At 51.5% G+C, this 12,198-nt stretch overlaps 1 protein-coding gene across 1 annotated transcript in view; it reads left to right on the top strand.

Annotated features, from left to right (window-relative positions):
- The first annotated feature begins 4,756 nt into the window (after nucleotides 1-4,756).
- Nucleotides 4,757-12,198, top strand: part of ZBTB7C (zinc finger and BTB domain containing 7C) — a 268,512-nt gene continuing 261,070 nt past the window's right edge. The window contains exon 1 of the mRNA XM_012642652.1: nucleotides 4,757-4,979. The gene's annotated coding sequence lies outside the window, so the exon portion shown is untranslated. The remainder of the gene's footprint in view (nucleotides 4,980-12,198) is intronic.

The raw sequence follows: 12,198 nt of genomic DNA, 5'->3' as shown, positions 1-12,198 counted from the left end.
CATCTGCCTCATTTTATAATTGAGGAAACTGAGGCCCAGAGAGCTCAAGCAACTTATCCGAGGTCTCACAGCCAGCTAGTTACAGATCCAAGACTGACTTTGGATCCAGTGCTCTTTTCATGGTGCTGGGCTGTGTTTGCGCCTGCTGCCTGAGCATCCCTGTGTACTCTGGGCACTGCCAGGCCAGCCAGCCCTATGCTGCTGGGTCACTAATTTGTTATAAATTCAGCCTTACGTTTACGCTGGAGGATACAAAGGATAAACTTCCATTTTTTTTTTAAATGAACTTATCAAAATAATATCTGCTTGCTGTTAAAAGTCCAAGCAGAAGTGTAGAAGTGTGTCCGGAAATGCTCGGAGGCACCTCCTCTCCTCCTGGCCCTCCCCATCCCACTCCCCAGGGGTAGCCACTTAGCAGCGCTGTCTCCACTGGCTCCTTAATTTTCCTGCCAGCCGCTGGTTGTGTAGGATCCATGCCACAGCAAGGCTATTTTTAACAAGCATCCCAGGCTTCAGGGGGTTGAGGAGAGGGGAAGAAAAAAATATTCCATTTGTATATTTTTAATCCGTGCACATTTGAGCAGGCAGTGACTTTCCTATCCTTGCTACCAGGGGCTGTGGGCAATTGATTAGACTCTCTGAGTGCGGGGGTAATCCCTTCTCTTCCCCTAATGAGGCCAGAGGGCCAGGGCGGGGTTTAGGTGATGTTTCCCCGGCCTTCTCGGCTGGCTGCCTCTGGATCCTGCCTGCCCCCAGCCCTCTCCCTCCCAGCAGCCTAGAAAATCCTGGCTGGGTCTCCCAGGGCAGAGAAGGCCTGGGAACCTGACTCCTTGTGCCAAGCTCATATTTAGAAATGTCTCCAGCCAGAAGTTGGCGTCTGTCCCACTTGGGCTCTGGGCAGGGGGTGCAGTCACATGTGCTGCCTTTGAGTGGGCAGATTCTGAGTGGGCAGCAGCCCACTTTGAATATAAACACGATCCCTCTATGCTGTGGGGCTGGCACAGGGACCTGCGCTCCTGGGCCCCGGGCAGCCGCAAGCTCTGGTAGACGGTTGGGCAATAGGGAGAGGGAGAGAGACGCCGTGAGGCTTGGACTGGGAAAAATGGTGGCCGAGGAGGGGTCCCCAGCTCCCCGTCCCACCTGTCCATTTTCTGTGCCCCTTCCCTGGGTGCCCAGGGTGCTGCCCCCGCCTGTGCAGGGGGCCTGCAGCCCCACGGGGGCCCAGACAGTGCCCTGATCTGGACCTGACCTCCCCTTCCCTCCCCTCCGCTCCCCTCCCCTTCCCAGCTTGTGAGTCCCCCAGTCTGGGGGACAAGAGTGAGGCCTGGCAGTGAGGCCACCTGCAGCAGGGTCTCGCTCCGTCTCTTCCTCTCTGGGAGGAGCAGCCCCTCCACCTCTCCAGATCACACCTGCAGACCGTGACCCTGGAGGTCGCTGTCTCTGAAGGCTCTTCAGCGCTGACGTGAACAGTGCCACAGTTCCTCGCTCGCCCTGCGTCCTTTTCCATGGCGGTGCGCGATGATGGATGAATGAGAGCAGTGGACCCCAGCTCTAAATAGTAGTCTCTGAGGTAATGAGCATCGTGCCTTAGCCCGGTGAAAACTCTCCTTTCTTTTAAAACAGTTTCTTTAAGGAGAGGCGTTCTGTTCACGCACTCGTGCCTCAGATAGCTAATGAGCACCTACGAAGGGCCGGCTCTGCTGTCGCCAGCCCTACAGCGGTGCATAAGATCATCTCGCTGCTGGGTGAGGGCTGGGAGGGTGTCCACCTCTCCACCGCTCTGCAGGTCTGCCCTGGGGGCTGCAGGGGCTCGCTCACCAAATTCAGCTCTCTGGAGAGGAGGCTGCTTTCCTGCCGCCACATCTTCAGAGAGAATCCAAGTGTAGCAACGGGATCTACCTCCTATAGCCTGGCACGGAGCCAGTGCCATGTCCTCAGGCCCTGGCGCCCCCCACCCCACCTCCCCATCAGTGCCTCCTCTCCCCACATCTCAGGGGGGAAAAAAGCTCCAAGAAGTGTCAAGAAGGCCGAATAGATATTTTCTTTGTGTTTCCCGGGAACAACATGGTAAATAAGAAATAACTGAATGAATGAATGAATGGATGGATGAATAAATGAGTGAGCAAATGAATGAAGGAACAAATGGAAACTCAGTCTCTGCTCCAAAGGAACTTAAAATTCATATGAAAAGAAATGGGCTTGCAGAATGGTGGCACCGTGGGACTGACGGGGGCCCTAGGGATTGGACTCTCCCCCTCCTTTTATGGAAAGGGAACCAGGAACCGCAGTCTCAGGAGAAGGGGCTGCCGCGAGGCCTGCGGCAGAGCACGAGCTCAGAGGATGGGTGGTGAGATCCGGAGCTGTACGCAGGGCTGCCCTAAGTGTCCCTCGTCCTTGGGAAAAATTGCCTTTTCATATGGTTGGGAGTGGACGGTGCAATTTTTCTTTGAGGGTTAATTGTTTTGTTGACAGCACAGATAATTAGGAATGAGAATCCCGGAGTGAGGGCGACAGCACCATCTGCTGTGAATATGTTTCGGCCCCACCTTGCAGGAGAGCCTGGAGGAACTCCTGTCCCCACCCTCCCACCCCAACAGAAAGGCACGTGCTCTCTCTGGCTGTTTGTTTGCAGGGCCACAGCAGCCGGGTGGCCGAGCAGCCCATGGGTGGGATGGCGCTGGCTCCCTAAAGGTGCAGATTCTTCTCCCTCCCCCATGGCATCTAGTGCACACAGTAGGGCTCATTAAAAGCCCCAAGGTTGAACGAGAACCCAACAGAGAGCACTGATGCCAAGGGGCCGATTTTGTGTTCCTCTGCAGCCTGTCACTGGGAGGTCCGGTCCTCTGTGGACGGGAGGTGGGCGTGTGGGGCTGCACTGAGCTATGTGGCTGCCATTGACATTTTGGGTCATTTTTCTGCCAACTCCATACATTTGCCACCTGCCCTGGGTTTCCTGGCCTTTGGCCTGGGCTGCTTGTTCCAGAAGCACGTGCGTCCTGCCTTTCCTTGCCAGGTAGGAGTGTCCTGGGTTGTGAGTTCCTCCAAGTCCGTAGAAGCAGAGCTGCTCTGGAATCAAGCAGAGAATCCCATTGTTCAGGGGCATCTGAGATCTTTCCTTGTATGGGTAGACTTTTGTGGGTTTTTTTATTTTTATTACTTAACAACATATCACATATATAAAAGAGTATATGAAATGTATATGTGCCTTTTGAAGGTAATAGTAATAATGGCTTGCTCTTTCAAAGGGGCGTCTAACCTCTGGTGTGGCCTTGCACAGAAGTGCCTGGGAGGCCTGAGCAGTAAGGGCCAGGTGGCCGGGAGGCTCAAGGTCAGCCCAGCCTCCGGGAGCTGGGGCTGTTTATCACGGCCAATGTCCTTTGTGCCTGAGCTGCTCCCGTTAACTACCAGGAGCCTCCACATTCCTGTCTTCCCTATTTATCACTCTGCTCTCTGCGCTTTCTCCTCCTAGACCCTCCTATCAGGGAAGCAACCAAAGGCATGATTGTTCTCCTTTTCCGCCCATCCCCCCACAGCAGGGGGCAAGCCAGCCATGGTTCCCTCCCCTTTCCCACCTCCACCACCACTCATTCCCCCCTCCTGGGGGGACTTGGAAGGAAGATAAAATTATCCTAGGGCCAGGGAGCTTGCTGGAAAGAATGATAATTGGGAATCAGGAATTATAGTCTTGACTCTTTCACTGACTTACTATGTGATCTTTAGCAAGCATCGCAACCTCTCTGTGCTTCTGTTTCCTTATCTTTGAAACTCTCCTTCGTAGAGCTACTGAGAGACCAAATGCATCCAAGGGACACAAGAGCAGCTCGAAGGGTATAAATCATTATATATGTGGCATGTAAGACATTGTCATCATGCTTACAAAATCCATGCAGGCCAGAAGGAAGGAGCCTCTGTGTCCCTCCTTTCCTTTGTCACCCTCGCCCCTGTCCCTGGGGCTTCCTCTTGCCTGCAGTACCAGGTGCCCTGGTGGATGTTCTCCATCTGCCACAGCCCCTTCTCAGCAGTAGGTCCAATGAGGCCCAGAGGAGCCCAAGGTCAGGTGGAGCGCAGGGTGATAGGAGCTGGAGGCCATGCCTGGTTGGAGGTGCAGGGCTGCTTCAGCCCCTCCCAACAGAGGGGGGGGGCACGGTCTTGGCTGTGAAATATAGGAGCTCCTTGGGGCCAGGTGGGTTGGCGTCTCCGTTCCTGTCCCTCACTCTGAGACAACGGCCTGCAGAGAGATGTTCATCATCGGCCACGGGTGAGGTGTCTTTCCTGCAGCCCCCCTCAGGGGCCCGGGCTAGAAGAGTTGAGGGATGTTCCACAGTGATGTAGCCTTGCTCTTTGTGCATCCCATCAGTGGAGTGAGAACATCCATGTCTTCCTTTTTCCTGGGGCGATGGAACAGCTGAGGGGTCCTGTTGGTGGGTCCGAGCTAAGCTCTGAATGATGGCTAGGATTTGGATGCAGGATTGGAAGGTGAGTCTTTCAGGAAGATAAAATGAAATATGCAGAGGTAAGAAAACAGGAATGAAGGATGTGTGTTTACGTGTGTGTGTGTCGAAGCCTGGGGCAGGGTTGGTGGGCAGGACACTGCCAGTGAAAACCCCGGATGAGACTGAGTTGGTGCAGTTACCAGGAGTCGAAGGACCTGATAATAAAGAACAAGAGGATGGCTAGAACATTCAAGAACAGTCAAAACCCGGACATGTGTCTCTGGCCCTGGTGGGTGATGGAGGCTTCTGTTCTTCCTGCAGGTCCCCTATGAAGCAGCCGGGAGCTCGGAAGGTCTTACCGCCCCGGAGGAGTGGGTGAGCCAGAAGACAAGAAGGCATGGTGTGGAGCCTGCCCAGGGCCTGAGGAGGGGGCACGATCCGTAGCCCACTGGACCTGCAGCCTCCGAGTGGGGGCCGCACCTCTGGGGAGAGTCGACAAGAATCGATGCTTTGGCCCCTGGCGACATGTGCACGGTGTAATGACAGGTAATGGACCCGAGGCTCGTCTCTCCTTTATGACTGATACGGCAGGTAGGAGAATACATCAGCCTGTAGTAGACATGAAATGTCAGCCCGTGGGAAGATAACTATGCAAACAAAGCAGAGCGAGGCCTGATCGGATGATAGATGGATGCTTTATAGTTATTAGTTTCTGCCCCATGTGCTCGCGGGAGCCAGGCACCGGAAGATTTAGCGTCAGATGGGTTCACTTCCTATGCCTTATGGGAAGGCCCGATGCCTTTATGGATGTAGCGTGTCTTGTTTGAGGAACTCGGAGTGACAAATCAAGGAGTCATTATTCCCTGCCAGCTTCCTTGGGCAGCAGGGAGTTCATGCCAGTGGAGAAACAGAGGCAGCGAGGGGCGAAGGGGCTCTATCGTGTGTCCGCGGTGTGTGCGGGATGGACCTGCAGACCTCACCGGTTGGGAAGCCTTCAGGCTTGGTTCGGATATCTCCAGGGGCAGGGGGTCGTGGTGGGTCGGTGTTTCTTGGGAAAAAGGGAACAAGGGCTTTGCGGCTCCCCATCTCAAGGGTGCCAGGGCAAGTAGCAGGTGATCAAAGGTGGCTGGGGAGGTCCTGAATTAGGGGTCTGGAGAGGACAGAGGGGGCTGCCTCACAGACACCTTGGGTCTAGCAGTTGATCTAGGGAAGTCAGCCAAGGCAGGAGGCATCGAGCAGGTCCCTAGGGCCTGGAAGGCAGGGCCTTGAGACTAGGAAGACCGAGGGCCAGCAGGACTGGAGACCCCAAGGTGAGCTCTGATCCGATGGCAGGGCCTGTCCCTGCTGCTCTGGTCTTCGCTGTGTGTGTCATGCAGGGTACCACCCTGGCAGCTTTACCGTGGGGAAAACGGCAGGCTGGGGTGGAAGCAAAAATAGCTTAGGGCCTTGGGAAACTGACCAGGGCAAGAGGAGAAGAGCCAGTGGTCTGGGGCAGGAGGCCCAAGAGGGTGTGGCAAATTTCATTCCAGTGCAGGCCAGTGTCAGGGTCCCCAGGGTCAGAGCCGAGGGATGGGGAAGAGAAGAGCATGAGGACTTCTGGGTGGCCTTGTTCTAAATCAGGCAGAAAGAGTAAGTCGAAGAAGGAATCCAGAAAGCTGAGCCCAGCTCTAGGGCTTGGGTCAGACACAGGCACCAGCTGTGCTCAGGCCTGTACTCCTGCCTATATGAGGAAATGGACGGAGACTTGAGCTCCCTGGACCCCGGCATGGGACAGTAAGGGACTGGCTATGCCTGGCAGCTCCACAGGTGCCCAGGGCTAAATATGACCCTGAGGTGCCGCTCTGGGCTATCCCCAGACCCCACCCTCAGTGGGGCAGGTGGTCTGTACATCTTAGGCTTGGCTGGGGACCCGGGCAGGGCTGACCTGAGGGCGTGTCATGGTGGGAGGTGATGGGAACAGGGTGGGTGGGGGCAGAGAAAGTCAGTCCCTGCAGGTGGGTGGGTGAGGACTTTCATCAAGTATGTGGCCCCAGGAGAGTAAGTGGCAACATGCCTCCTGACCAAGGCCAGAAAGGGCCAAGGACTGGGTCTGTCAGAAGATTCTTTGCCTATTTTACCGATATTTACTGAATATCTTTTGTGCAGGGGGCACTGTGCTTGGTGGCCAGAAATGCAAAGAGAATGAGCCGTGCTCTGCCCCCAGGGGAGGGAGTCTGGGGCACCGAGCCAGGCCCAGTCCTTTGGGAGCTTCAGGTTCCTGTCTCCAAAACTGGGGACAATAGTCTCTCACTCGTAGGCTAGTGGGGAGAATTAAATAAAACAAAACATGTAAAACACTTAGCACAGCAGCTGGCCCCATAATCAGTGATCAATACATTTAGTTTGCTTCCATTATTCTGCTCTTGGAGGAGTTCACGGTCTGGCGCGGCTGGGAGCGGGGAAGCCTGGGGAAATGTTTTCTAACTCCCAAGGCTCCGGTCACCAATAGGGTTGGAGGCTTGGGCTTTGAAGACCAGGTTATCAGGATTCCTCTGGCCACGGAAAATGCGGTTTCAGGGGGATCCTACCCCTGGGAAATGGTGACTCCACTTGAGTGCTTTGGCACTCGCTGGGCGCAGAGGAGGGTGGGAGGCAGGAGGGGTCGGTCCAGGAATTTAGAGAAGTGTTGAGAAGAGAGGACATTCTCGGGATGCTTGGGGAGTCTGGACTCCTTGGCTTCCAGCAGTTCTTGGGAGCGGGGGCAGGGCGAGGGGTGTGCAGAAGCCAAGGCGAGATTTGTGATCTGGAGTGGGGTGGCCCCGATACAAGCCACACGTGTCATTTTAAATTTGCTGGTAGCCACATTAAAAGAAGTAAGAATAAGCAAGTGAAATTAATTTTAATAATGTGTTTCATTTATTAATAATTCAGTATGTCTAAAATATTATTTCAACATGTAATCAGTATAAAAATTATGAATGAGATATTTTACATTCGTTTTTTTCATACAAAGTCTTCGAAGTCCAGAGTGTATTTTACACTCCCAGCACATCTCAGCTTGGACTGGCCTCACTTCAAGCGCCCAATAGCCACATGTGGCCCGTGGCCACTGTATTTGATAGCACAGGTCTAGAATTTAGAATTTCTCGCCAAGGAGCAGCCAGGGGCCAAGGGTATCCTGAGCTAGATAACAGGATTTACTGTTCTGTTCCCTTCTTATGGAACGTCTGTAATCGATCGCAGGGGAGGTTTGCTTGAATAGTAAGAGATGTCTCGAATCATTTGTTCTAGATGATGACTTGTGTTCTCTGTAACCAGCCCTCACTCTGGGTCTCTCCAACTGGGTTCAGGTCTCTGCCACTTGCAGGGGGGCAGTTCAGGCAGTTCCTGAAGCTCCCTGAGCCTCAGAAGCGCCGTTGAAAGCAGAACTAATAATTTCTGTCTTGCTGGGTAACTATGAGGACTAAATAAAATAATGAAGAATTGCTCTGTGACACTCCATGTCAAGAAATAATTCTTTTTATTTTCCTAAATCAAATGAAAACAAATTTGAGTTCCCCTACTGTCTAAGTTTGGCAAAAGTTTCCAAGCAGGCATTTCTATAGTTCAGTCTCCACCCTTCTCTGCCATGAGAATGGGGAAGGCGGTGCTTGGGGATCAGGGAAAATGGGGAGGGGTGAGGCCTAGACCTCAGCCCTTGGTGGTGACAACGGCCTCTGGCCCATCCTTTCCAGATCTGTGTGGCTCTCTGGAGGAAGCAGGTCCCCACAGCCAGCTTGTGCCCCAGTGCGAGCTCTGCCCAGGGAAAGCTAGGCCCCCAGGCCAGCATCTCTAGCACCCGACAGCACCCAGGCGCCGCGCTCCAGTGGAGTGAGGGCTGCCAGCCCCTCCAGGGCCTCAGTCATCCCACCTGTCTTGGGATCCAACTCAGGGATCCTCCCCTGACAGCTGCTTGTCCTCCCTCCCTCTCTCTCTTGTCTCCCAGCCTCAGTTTTTGAAACAAAGGCCCGTCCCTATCTAACCATGCCCCTTTTCTTTTCCCAGAAAGAAAAATCCAGTTAACGCCCCCTTAGGGTAGGGAGCACAGATCTTATTGTCACAAGATATGTCTGCTCTTTCTGGGGATAGGGGGAGTACACTTTTTATTATTCTGCGAATGGCTCCTCTAGGTATTTGCCCCCTAAACCAGCAGAAAGCAGTAATTGCTACATGCACTTATCAACATAGCATCCTGACACATGTAGCTGGCACAGGGTTGGCACTTCACAAGGTCAAGTTCCCCTATGCCCAGCCGCATCCAAAGAATGAATTAAATAATTCCTGCCTTCTGGGGGTTTTTCTGAGCCTCAGAGGAGATAGCGCAGGTATGAGTTCTTTGTAAATTATCAAATGTTATCGAGACTCTTAATTCCCTGCCCGGGGTGTTTTCTGGTCTAGAAGCTGAGTTGAGGTTGCAGCTTTGATTCTAACGGTGCCCCTTCTCTTGGCTTCTCATTGCGGGTGGTGCTATCACCACCAGATTCAGCAAGGTGCTCCCACTAGGTTCTCCAGCCCCTAGGGTTAGCTCGTCTGCATGAATGCCTTGCCGCCTGTTCCCCGCTGCGAGAGGAGAAGGACCTAGGTGGCAGAGGCCGTGGTAGGTTTCCCTGATGTCGTTATTCTCCCTCAGCCTGTCGTGTGGCATCTCTAGCCAGCCCCTCTGAGTTTGGAATCCACCTGAATTGTTATGGAAGTTTACAGTCCATCCTTCCTGGGACTCCGCAGGGCAAGGCCACGGATGTAAGGAAGTCCCGTGAGGCTCCTCACCTCCCTGGCTGGGGTTTGGTGAGGATTGTGTGATAGGGAAGGAGGGCTCCAGGCAGATCCCATGTCCCCCGGGCCTTGTGTGGAGGGAGCAGGATCACGGAGCACAGGTGGGTGACGCTGGGAGTAACTGGGCTTAAGCTGCACTGAAATCAGGACTAAGTTGGCAGGGACAAATGGAAATTCTCCAGGCCCGGGCACTGAAACAGTGTTTTCAAGGTTGGGTCCACATTTGACTGTGTGTGGTTGAGTTAATGGGCCTTTGATGCTCGCCGCAGCGGTATTTGGGTCACTAGTGTTGCCGCCTTTCTAGATTGGTGAGCCCCCACCTTCCCAACTGGCTTCTGCTTCCTGCTGCCTCTGCTGGGGCCTGAGCCCTCAAGGCTGTCACGAATCCTAAAGGAGTCCTTCAAACCAGCGTCCCTGTGACTTAACATCTATTTCAAAAGGTGTTCTATGGCCCATTTGGGGGGTGGGGTGGGCAGATCACAAACTCAAGCCCATTTGAATATGGTTATAGACCTGGCTTTTTCTTAGTTTGCTGTGTACCCAGCGCATATCTCTTAAGTTCTCCAGGGCTTAATGTTCTCCTCTATTAAATGGGCATGAGAACACATACTGCAGTGACTTAATCCTGTTGCCAGGTGTGTGTGCATTCTAACAGTAAAAGGCACTGTAGACCTTACTTGCCAAAGAAGAGAGAGTATTATGGCAACACCCTTTCCTTGCCAAGTCTAGCAGTGTATAAATCCTGTTCTTTAAAATTAGTTTCTTTGTTGCTTCCTGGGGGCCCACAGGAAGCAGCTTCTGATACATCATCTTAACTTTTGCAGCAGGTAGAGGCAGAAAGCCCCATTGCCCTTGACTGACAACCTTCATATGGGTATTTAACAATTTTAATTTTTCATGATTCTTTCTGATAAAAATAGTGCCCGACTAAAAACAAATACATTTGTATTTTCCATCTCCTTAATTAGTTTCTAATTCAGGGGTTCTTATTAGCTTAAAATCATCTTGCTGAAATGGTCCTTGGAAGATAAAAAAATGCGAAAACCACAATCAGTTCTAGAGAGATCTTACTATTTAATTATGCTGATTGGAGCACTAGAGACCCCTGGTAAAATGAACCTCTCAGAATAAGCTTGATTTGTGTAATTTGGTTTTTAAAAATTTTGGATGCATATGTATCATGTTCAACTATGTGTTGTTGTTCTCCTTGAGATTCTGACTTGTCTTGAGAGAGGGTGGAGGGAGCCGGGGGGCTGCTGAGACCTGGGACTTCAGCTAAGCCCATGGGGTCACTGGTGGGGCCTGGCCTGGGGGAACACGGGGTCCTCAGTTTGTCTGGTAATTTAAAATGCCTTTTCTTAAAAAAACACACAAACAAACAAACACAAAAGGAAAGGTAGAAGGTCACCCAGAGACAGGCTAGGAAAGGACAGACTGATAGAATTTTGGAGCTGGGTGGTAGGAGAGTGTCTTCCGTGAAATCACAGGAAATGAGCAAATCCTGGGTTAGAGATGTATCTAGAACCAAATTCTAGAAAGTGATATAACTTTAGAGGCACTTGCTCAAAAAGATGTCTCCCACCATCCAAACCCGTGAATCAATAGTAGCTCCGCTAAAAGTTGGGTAACGAGATGTCACGTGAAAGGAAGGATACTGCGCCAACCATGATGTCTTCTTGCCACGAAGCTGAAGCCGACCTTGATCAAGCCATAGCTCTAACCACCACTTCACACAAGAGCTGCAGGGACTGGCGCAAGGCCAACCCCAAGTCCAGACCAAAGGAATCAGGACAAATGACCGAATTTCTTCAACATGAATGATGTCGAGGTGGGGAAGGGGTGGGGTAGGAGGATTGTTGTAGATTAAGAGGGTCTTAAGAAACACACCAGCCAAAAGCAACTATGAGTCTTGAATCCTGATTCAAGCTGACCTACTGTAGAAGGGCATGTTTGAGGGAGTCAGGGAGATTAAACACAGGCCGGGTGGTAGATATAAAGGAGTTAGCGTTAATTTTTTAGAGTGTACAATAATGTGGCAATACTACATACTGAAATATTTAGAAACAATATGATATGATGTCTAAGAATTTCTTTGAAAGATTTTGGAAAAAATCTTTAGAAAAAACCATACACAACATTTTGTGTATATTTGAACATTTCAATGATAAAAAGAGGAAGGAGAAGAAGAAATATCCCTACTAGGTGGCTGAGCCCTGAGATTTCACCATTAGAGCTTTGTTCATCTAACGTAAACTTTTCTGTGTCCAATAACGCATAGCTGCTTCTGGGAGCGTGGTTTACCCGTTAGGGAGGTAACCGTAGGGCAGAACATGTCCCCAGCACAAGATACCAAAGAGGCCACATGCAAAGTGGTTACAGGGTAAGGTAAGTTTGGAGAAGGTACCAAAGCCAAAGAGATGTCATCAGAGCCTTGGTTACGCTAATACACACTGTACATCTTGGATCGGGCTAGGTTGTAGTAATGCAGTGTCGCCCAAAATTATTTGTTACATATTTCAAAGGAGATAGAAACTTCTAGCCCCTCCAGGGAAAATCAGAGTAAGGTCAGAAGCCTGAGTTCCACAGCTGTTTCTGTTTACTAACTAGTCATTGGGCAATCGTTCAGATTTTTCTGAGCCTCAGTTTTCCTGTCTGTAAAATGGGCTTAACATCACTTGCCACCTACCTCACGAGAATGTGAAACGGGTTTGCACAGTAACAAAGGATGAGTTGTGTGGTTATTATTTGGTGCCATTTTCTTAAAATATGGTCCATAGATATTTCCTGGAGGCTCAAGCAGCATGGCTCTGTCCACGAGTTATAGTCTCGTAGTCTAAGACGGAGGTGGTAGGACAAGCTCTTTGCTCTTCAGGAGCTCAGGATGGAATTGGGGAAGCGATACAAATAAACAGTGATGGAGACTAGCAAAGCCATCCAGCCCTAGGGATAAGGGAACAGTTCAGGTTCAGAGGAA

The sequence above is a fragment of the Propithecus coquereli genome, unplaced genomic scaffold (genome assembly GCF_000956105.1).
Source record: "Propithecus coquereli isolate 6110/MARCELLA unplaced genomic scaffold, Pcoq_1.0 Scaffold181, whole genome shotgun sequence".
In the NCBI taxonomy this organism is placed as follows: Eukaryota; Metazoa; Chordata; class Mammalia; order Primates; family Indriidae; genus Propithecus; species Propithecus coquereli.
Note: the sequence above shows the minus strand (reverse complement) of the source record. Positions and strands in the feature narration are given on the sequence as shown.